This window comes from Solenopsis invicta, chromosome 11 (assembly GCF_016802725.1).
Source record: "Solenopsis invicta isolate M01_SB chromosome 11, UNIL_Sinv_3.0, whole genome shotgun sequence".
Classification (NCBI taxonomy): domain Eukaryota; kingdom Metazoa; phylum Arthropoda; class Insecta; order Hymenoptera; family Formicidae; genus Solenopsis; species Solenopsis invicta.
This window is the reverse complement of record NC_052674.1, coordinates 598,518-605,008: the sequence shown is the minus strand read 5'-3', so window position 1 is coordinate 605,008 and position 6,491 is coordinate 598,518. Positions and strand designations below refer to the sequence as shown.

The following is a 6,491-nucleotide window of genomic DNA, read 5'->3' as shown; positions in this document are numbered from 1 at the left end:
TGCTCGCGGCAGTGGCGGCGGCGGGTAGAAGCAAAGCTAAGAAAGTGGGTCAACGTTGAGCCGAGCGAGTCCGAGAACCAAGTTCAGGGGCAAACTGCAGCGCCATGCCCGAAGCCACGGACTCCTCTCGTGCCTTAGGTTAAGTTCTTTCTCTCTTTCTTTCCCTCGTCGACATGCACACGGATGCGTGTACGCGTGTACAGACCGCGGTCTATCTCTCGTTCTCTCCCAGGGAGGAGAGAACGCAAAAGGAAGAGAGAGAGAGAGAGAGAGAGAGAGAGAGAGAGAGAGAGAGAGAGAGAGAGAGAGAGAGAGAGAGAGAGAGAGAGTACAGGAGGCGGTCTAACGGATTCTGCTCTGGTCTGTCTAGTTTTATTTTTCCGACAGACCCGAGCCTGGCCATTCGTTCCGTTCTTCTCTTGCCCGCCTTGGACCCTCCCTCGCACGCGTGCACGCGCGCACGTGTGAGTGAGTGCAAGAAGGGAGAGGGAGTGATCCGATCCAGTACCCATGCTTCCCCTCATGCTTCCCCTTATTTTCTTTTTCTCTACGTTAGCTGATCTTGGCCTAGGTCTCAGGCCTAGCGCGTTGTTGCTGCCATCGCGACCGCCACTGCTGCTTCGAGAGTGCTTTCTCCTGAGCAAACTGGCGTTTCATGACACATTTTCGGTCGAACTTGGCCCAGAAATAACCGAGTTGGAAAGTGTAAGTGAAACCCTTCGCTCTCGAATAACCGTTCCTAGCCACGACGATGGTTCGACGCGTCTCCAGACGACTGACGTCTTCCTTTGAGCAGGCGGGTAGCGACTCAGTCTCTCGCACAAGTAATCTTTCAATAGGAGATGAAAGAAGCAACATCCTAAACGGGTTTTTTCTTATTTTATTACTAAAAATGTTTCGGAATAAATTATAAATTACATAAATAATATTCTCAAAAGAGAAGACATGAAAGTTTTCGTTAGTTTCGTTAATCTCATCACGCATCTTGATTCAGTCGCTTGATATAGTCTTCAAAACTCTCTTAATTTTTTGTGAAAATCTGTGCAAACTGCTTATTACACGAATTGATACTAATTATTGATTGAAATTGTTCTCCTTCGTCCAATATTCTCCTATACCTTACTGTTGCAGCCATACGATTCCGTTTCCTGAATATGTCGACGACTGTCGCATTGCGATTACGATAGTTCTCGGCTTGCCTGTCCGTTCCTCGAATTCTCTTTCACTCCTCCGTCTCGTACGACGCGCGACAAAAAAAAAGGATCGAGCGAGTAAAGTGACCTCGGCGAAATCGTCACGAAGGCCGACTGGCGCGCGCGCGCGCGCGCTAGCGCACATATGCTCGTTGTACTGTAGCAGCCGGAAGATATATTATATCGATTAGCGATAAAGCACGCCTATATCTACACCTAGCAAACGCATACAGGCGTGCTAGACAGGTAGGCCGATGGTGGGAAGGTAGTCGGCTTCAAGTAGCCAGCGGGTCACTCGGGCCTCGTCTATTTTACGTCTTCGTACACACGCTGTTTCGCATACAACACGTGTGCACACGAACAGCGCGGCGTCCGCGCATTTCAATCCACTTATAGCGCCGCATGCGAACCGGCTAAATCGCGTGATGTTACACGCGTGCTTCATAGTGTTATCTTCGTTTCAAGCGCGTGCTTTCGAACGCGAGAGGCTGTAGGAAGCGCGTGGACACGCGCGAATGAATGGGAGCGCAAGTGATTCTCGCGCTGATCTCACGCAACCAATACTGCGCGAACATGTATATGTATGCTCCCGCCTTGCCGATAAATTGTCCCTGAGGATACGCGATCGATTTGCCAGGGCGTGGTTTCCTATGCAGTTTTTGCCCGCCTAGAATGCACCAGGCGGCCTTCGCTGAGATCAGGATATCCCGCTGTCGCTCGTTCGTTTCTCCAGGCCTCTGCCATTCCGGCGTACACCCACTTCTTCACCTTTTGCCTCCTGTGTTACGCTGCGCCCTCCGTCAAGTCACTATGGTTTTATCATATTTCGAATTATTTCTACTCGCAAGTCGCATGACAAACCGAGTACGCGGGATATTAATATATCGTAATTTACTGCATAATATATGTCTTGCATTTACATCGATATACATTGTAAGATAAAAATTGAAATTAGATACTTTGTGTTGCTACGGCAATGTGCTATTATTACAATCTATTTATATACATACGAGTAAATAGGTAGAAGATGATAAGCAGATTGTTGACACAATCCCGTACAAATGCTAATCGCCATGCTAATATCGTTCTATTTACAATATGTATACTTGGTATTACAACGTACAATCTAATTCTGCATTATTAATGAGCCTTGAATTAATAGAGCCGTTTTCTATTGACTGTTTCAGGAATCAACCAGCAACGACATCACTGCCGTCGAGTGAACCACATCGTTCTCATCTCCGATGACGAGGACAATGGAGTCTACTCCTGGAGAATGGAAGGATCAGAAACTTTACACTGCCATGGAAATTTGCCACCTAGTCGTTCCATCTCTTTCTTCATCTCGATCTCTCGCGGAGACACTCGCGATTCTCGAAGGCGAAAAAATCGGTCAGACACCCGAGAAGAATAGTGTACGTTTCTTTTGATATTCGCGACACCGTAAATGTTCCGCGATAAACCGTACACTGCCGATGTAGTAAGCACGATAAGATGCTATTTTTTAAAATTTATATCGCGTGTTAAGACACAGCGGAAACGCAGTGAAACGTGGCTCTCACGAGAAGAACGACACTTCAGCTTCGGTTATCACCGAAAAAATTTTTGTTTCTGTCCGATACCGCTTTATCCTTATTATCACTGCGGTTACTACTGTTAGTCGCTACCTGTATTGTCTGCCACTGATCGAGATATTTATGCGCGCAACAACATCGCGCTGTTACCGTTATCGCTACACTATCAACGTTGTCACGACTAATGTGATCACCGTTACTATATCTTTTTCCTGTTGCTTCGAATGATATCGTCGAATGATATCATACACACATATGGATTGCAGAAACAGTAGAGTTGAGAATTGTTGTTTAGAAAAATCCCGTTTTGCTCTCTTGGCGTGGCTCTTTAATATTCACGTTACATAAACTATCAAGAATTATGCAGTTAATGTAGATAAATTGAAATGAGGCATTAAATCACTTTATTACCGTAAACAAGATCAGTCTTGATTTACAACGGAGTTTCACATACTGCGTTTAAAAAAGAAAAAATTAAGCGCAGCGAGTTTTAGCGAATTTCAGAAAAATAAATGATTGTCAAGATTTGTATTTTTTAAACGTATATTATTTTATCGATTTAATATTTGGACATAATCGAAATTGCTAAAATGATTCGTCAAAAGTTTCAAATTAAGTTTGCTTGCTTTTTTTTCCAAGTATTGGATTCGATTAACATATTTAAAATTACAAATTAAGAAACTAAGCGATAAACGCAGTACGTCACTTTTGCCAATCAAAAAACTCATTCCTGGATAAATTTTAATTAATCCTTTTTTTTTACCAAGGAGTAACCGGTTTTTATAACGAATTTGGCAAGTCTGTTCGAAATCGATGATTAAAAGTAACATTCGCGCACGGAAATAGCCGTTTACACAGAAGATACATGAATACCTAACAAATTGATTGTTCGCGCTCGTACGACGTACGGCGGTGTCCTTCGAATGTTGGCGCGAAATCGATCAGGCACCTTCGCGATTATTATCAGGAAGCGATCGCAGTGCATACGCCGGTCGCGCATTGTTACACATAACTTCTTTCTGTCGGTTATGTCGTAATGCGCGATTCGCGCGTTTCGAACCACGACGACCGCGTACTTTGCATTCCTCGCATACATCGACTCGCTTGGTGCGCGAGCTGCGAGCTCATTGCAACTCGCTCTTGCACACGAGCACGTACGAGCGCACAAGCACGAATACAGCTCGAAGCGTTGAGCCGCGCTTCTGCTCGAGCTGGAGCGCGTGTTCTTCACCTACGTATATGTGTACGAGTTACCGTATTTCTCTTAATTACCACAATGATCGAGTAGCATATAGGTAAACGTTCGCGTTCTATCTTTATTTCTTACTCTTTAATTATTATTCTAATTATTATCATCTTTTACCATTATTATTTTTATCATTAATCTATTGTATTATTATTATCATCTTTATTTCAATTATTATTATTAATATAATTCTTGTTTTTCATTGTTACTCGTTTAGTGTATTTCGAGACTCTCTTTCTCTCGCGGCTCTTCTTCGTTAAGACGCCGAATTTCGTTATGAGGATGACGAGTATGAAAGCGAGAACGAGCGGGAGGAGATAGTCGAAGATGCGTGTTCTTTTAGAGAGTAAAGAGGTGAGAACGCGTGCGTGCACGGGGAAGGATGCGAGTGTTTCTTTTTTTTTCTTTTTTTTTCTTTTTTTTCTTTTAGTACAAATGCGTGTGCGAGAGACAAGCGGGACTGAAGGAGAAGCGAAGAAAGAGATAAGAGATATATATACATACGATATATAAATAAATATATATTTTTGTACCTTTTATCTCGAGGAAAATCGACACCTCGATAATCGAGACGCTCGCGATCGACCGTGATCGACGCCGCGCGTCCGATGGCGGGCTTACCGTATCATATATCTCTCTCTCCTCGTCATGATCCCCGTGACCTTTTCCTATTGGAACGCAACGATCCATAAGGCCGATAAAGAGTTCGTTACTTGAGGTCACGTTCGGAAGAGCGCGTCAATAATTTCTATTATTGTATTAATCGTGAATCGTCGCAATTGTCGCCGTATGTCTGAACGTTACCCCGACTAAGTTCCACGGCGTTGGTAACGAGATTCTAATTCCGGAAACTGTCTCTTAAATTAATTTTTCCTTCCGCTCCCGTGCGAATCGTAGGTAGATTGTAACTGTTTTTCTTTTTTTTTTTCTTTCTACAACAAAAATGATAAGTGCGAGAGAAATAAAGAATATGGAACAAGCTGTCGAGCGTTGGCGGTAGCCCTTTTTGTCCCGTCACCTCCTTCACCGCTTCCTTTGTGTCAGTCTTCAAGGATAACGCAATAGAACTATTTTGTCGTCCGTGAACGGCTTCTCGACTTTCTATGATTGAGTCATTTCTAAATGCGATGCTTTTTTTCCGCCCTCTTTCTTTTGCCCCGCTGCCTTTTTGATCGTTTTGAGAACGAGATCCGATCGATTTCTTTATTCCAACAATAAAATGTATACTCAATAAAGAGATTCTTTGATTTTTACATGTAACCTGTATTATGTAACGTAACACCGGCAAACGTATGAACAAGCAGAATTGTGTCAAACATAAGAGAGTATCTCTCTCTTTCTCTCCTACGCGTGGTAGGTATATCACGATTATGATATAACACAGTCTTACTTGATCGAAGAAGCACCAAGCTATCTATCTATAGAAGCTGAGATATTTTCATAGGTCAGGAACATATTTATGAGCTTCGGTTTACTCGTAATTATTAGTTACAGCTAAACCATGACTAGCCTTAACCTTTAGCAAAAAGTAATAAGCTTAAGATGATGTCTGCTGCTGGCGTTTTCGCATCATTTGATTCATTGTTTTATCATTTCTCCCTCTTTCCAGATTCCCTTTATGCGATTATTAATTACTCTGCGTTGCGACTTACGGTATCTACCCTCTTTTCAAAGCTATAGAGAAACTTGCGTTTTCTCTATGAGTACCGGAGTGCTAATCACGAGATATCGAGGATCGGTGGCGCCTAGGGCACGTGGCATGCACATCTCTTTTGTTTTTGCAGACTACCAGGCGACTAGGCACTAGGTTACTGGATTCTCTTCTGCACTTCCCCTTCTGTCGGTGTCTTCCCCACCATCACTATCCAGCGATGCTCTCCGGCTCTCTCTTCCTTCGATTCTCCCGTAGACGCGGGCGACCTATAGTGCCCCAGACTATAGTGCCCCAGATGCGTCATGCAGTTTTGTCCATTCGACGTAGCTTTTAATCCATGCCTTTGATCGACTTTTTCCTGCTTATTCGCTTTTTTCGCTTAACAATATCTATGATGCGGTCATAGAACCAATGATGCGGAATGAAATTTTTCTGACATTTGGCAAAGAAAGCCGAGACATTCATTTGCTGCTGCATTTGTACCCGTTCAAAATTTATCGCTTACGATACTTTGTTCTTGATTTAATCACAAATTTTCCAATGACATCTTTCAATGTTTCAGCATTCAATATTATAGCTGTAGATTTCAATATAAAAAAAACTTTGAATTTAAAATTTTATAAAATTTTTAAAAATAACATTTAAATAAAATTTGAATAAAATAAAATTTTGTCAAATAATTATATTTTAAAAGGTTATTTGGCTAATAAACTTTTATTTGTAATCGTTCACAATTACAAGTTAGATTACAAGATCTGCATTTTTCTCGAAAATATTGGATTAAGATTATTAAGAAAGTTGTTAAAATTAAGGGCATTATTTAA

The 6,491-nt window shown here is 42.2% G+C and overlaps 1 long non-coding RNA gene across 1 annotated transcript; it reads left to right on the top strand.

Moving 5' to 3' along the window:
- The first annotated feature begins 525 nt into the window (after positions 1 to 525).
- On the top strand, positions 526 to 5,266 carry LOC120358962. Its single transcript, XR_005575846.1, has 2 exons — positions 526 to 705; positions 2,381 to 5,266. It is a non-coding gene; the product is annotated as an uncharacterized LOC120358962 (long non-coding RNA).
- The last annotated feature ends 1,225 nt before the right edge of the window (positions 5,267 to 6,491 follow it).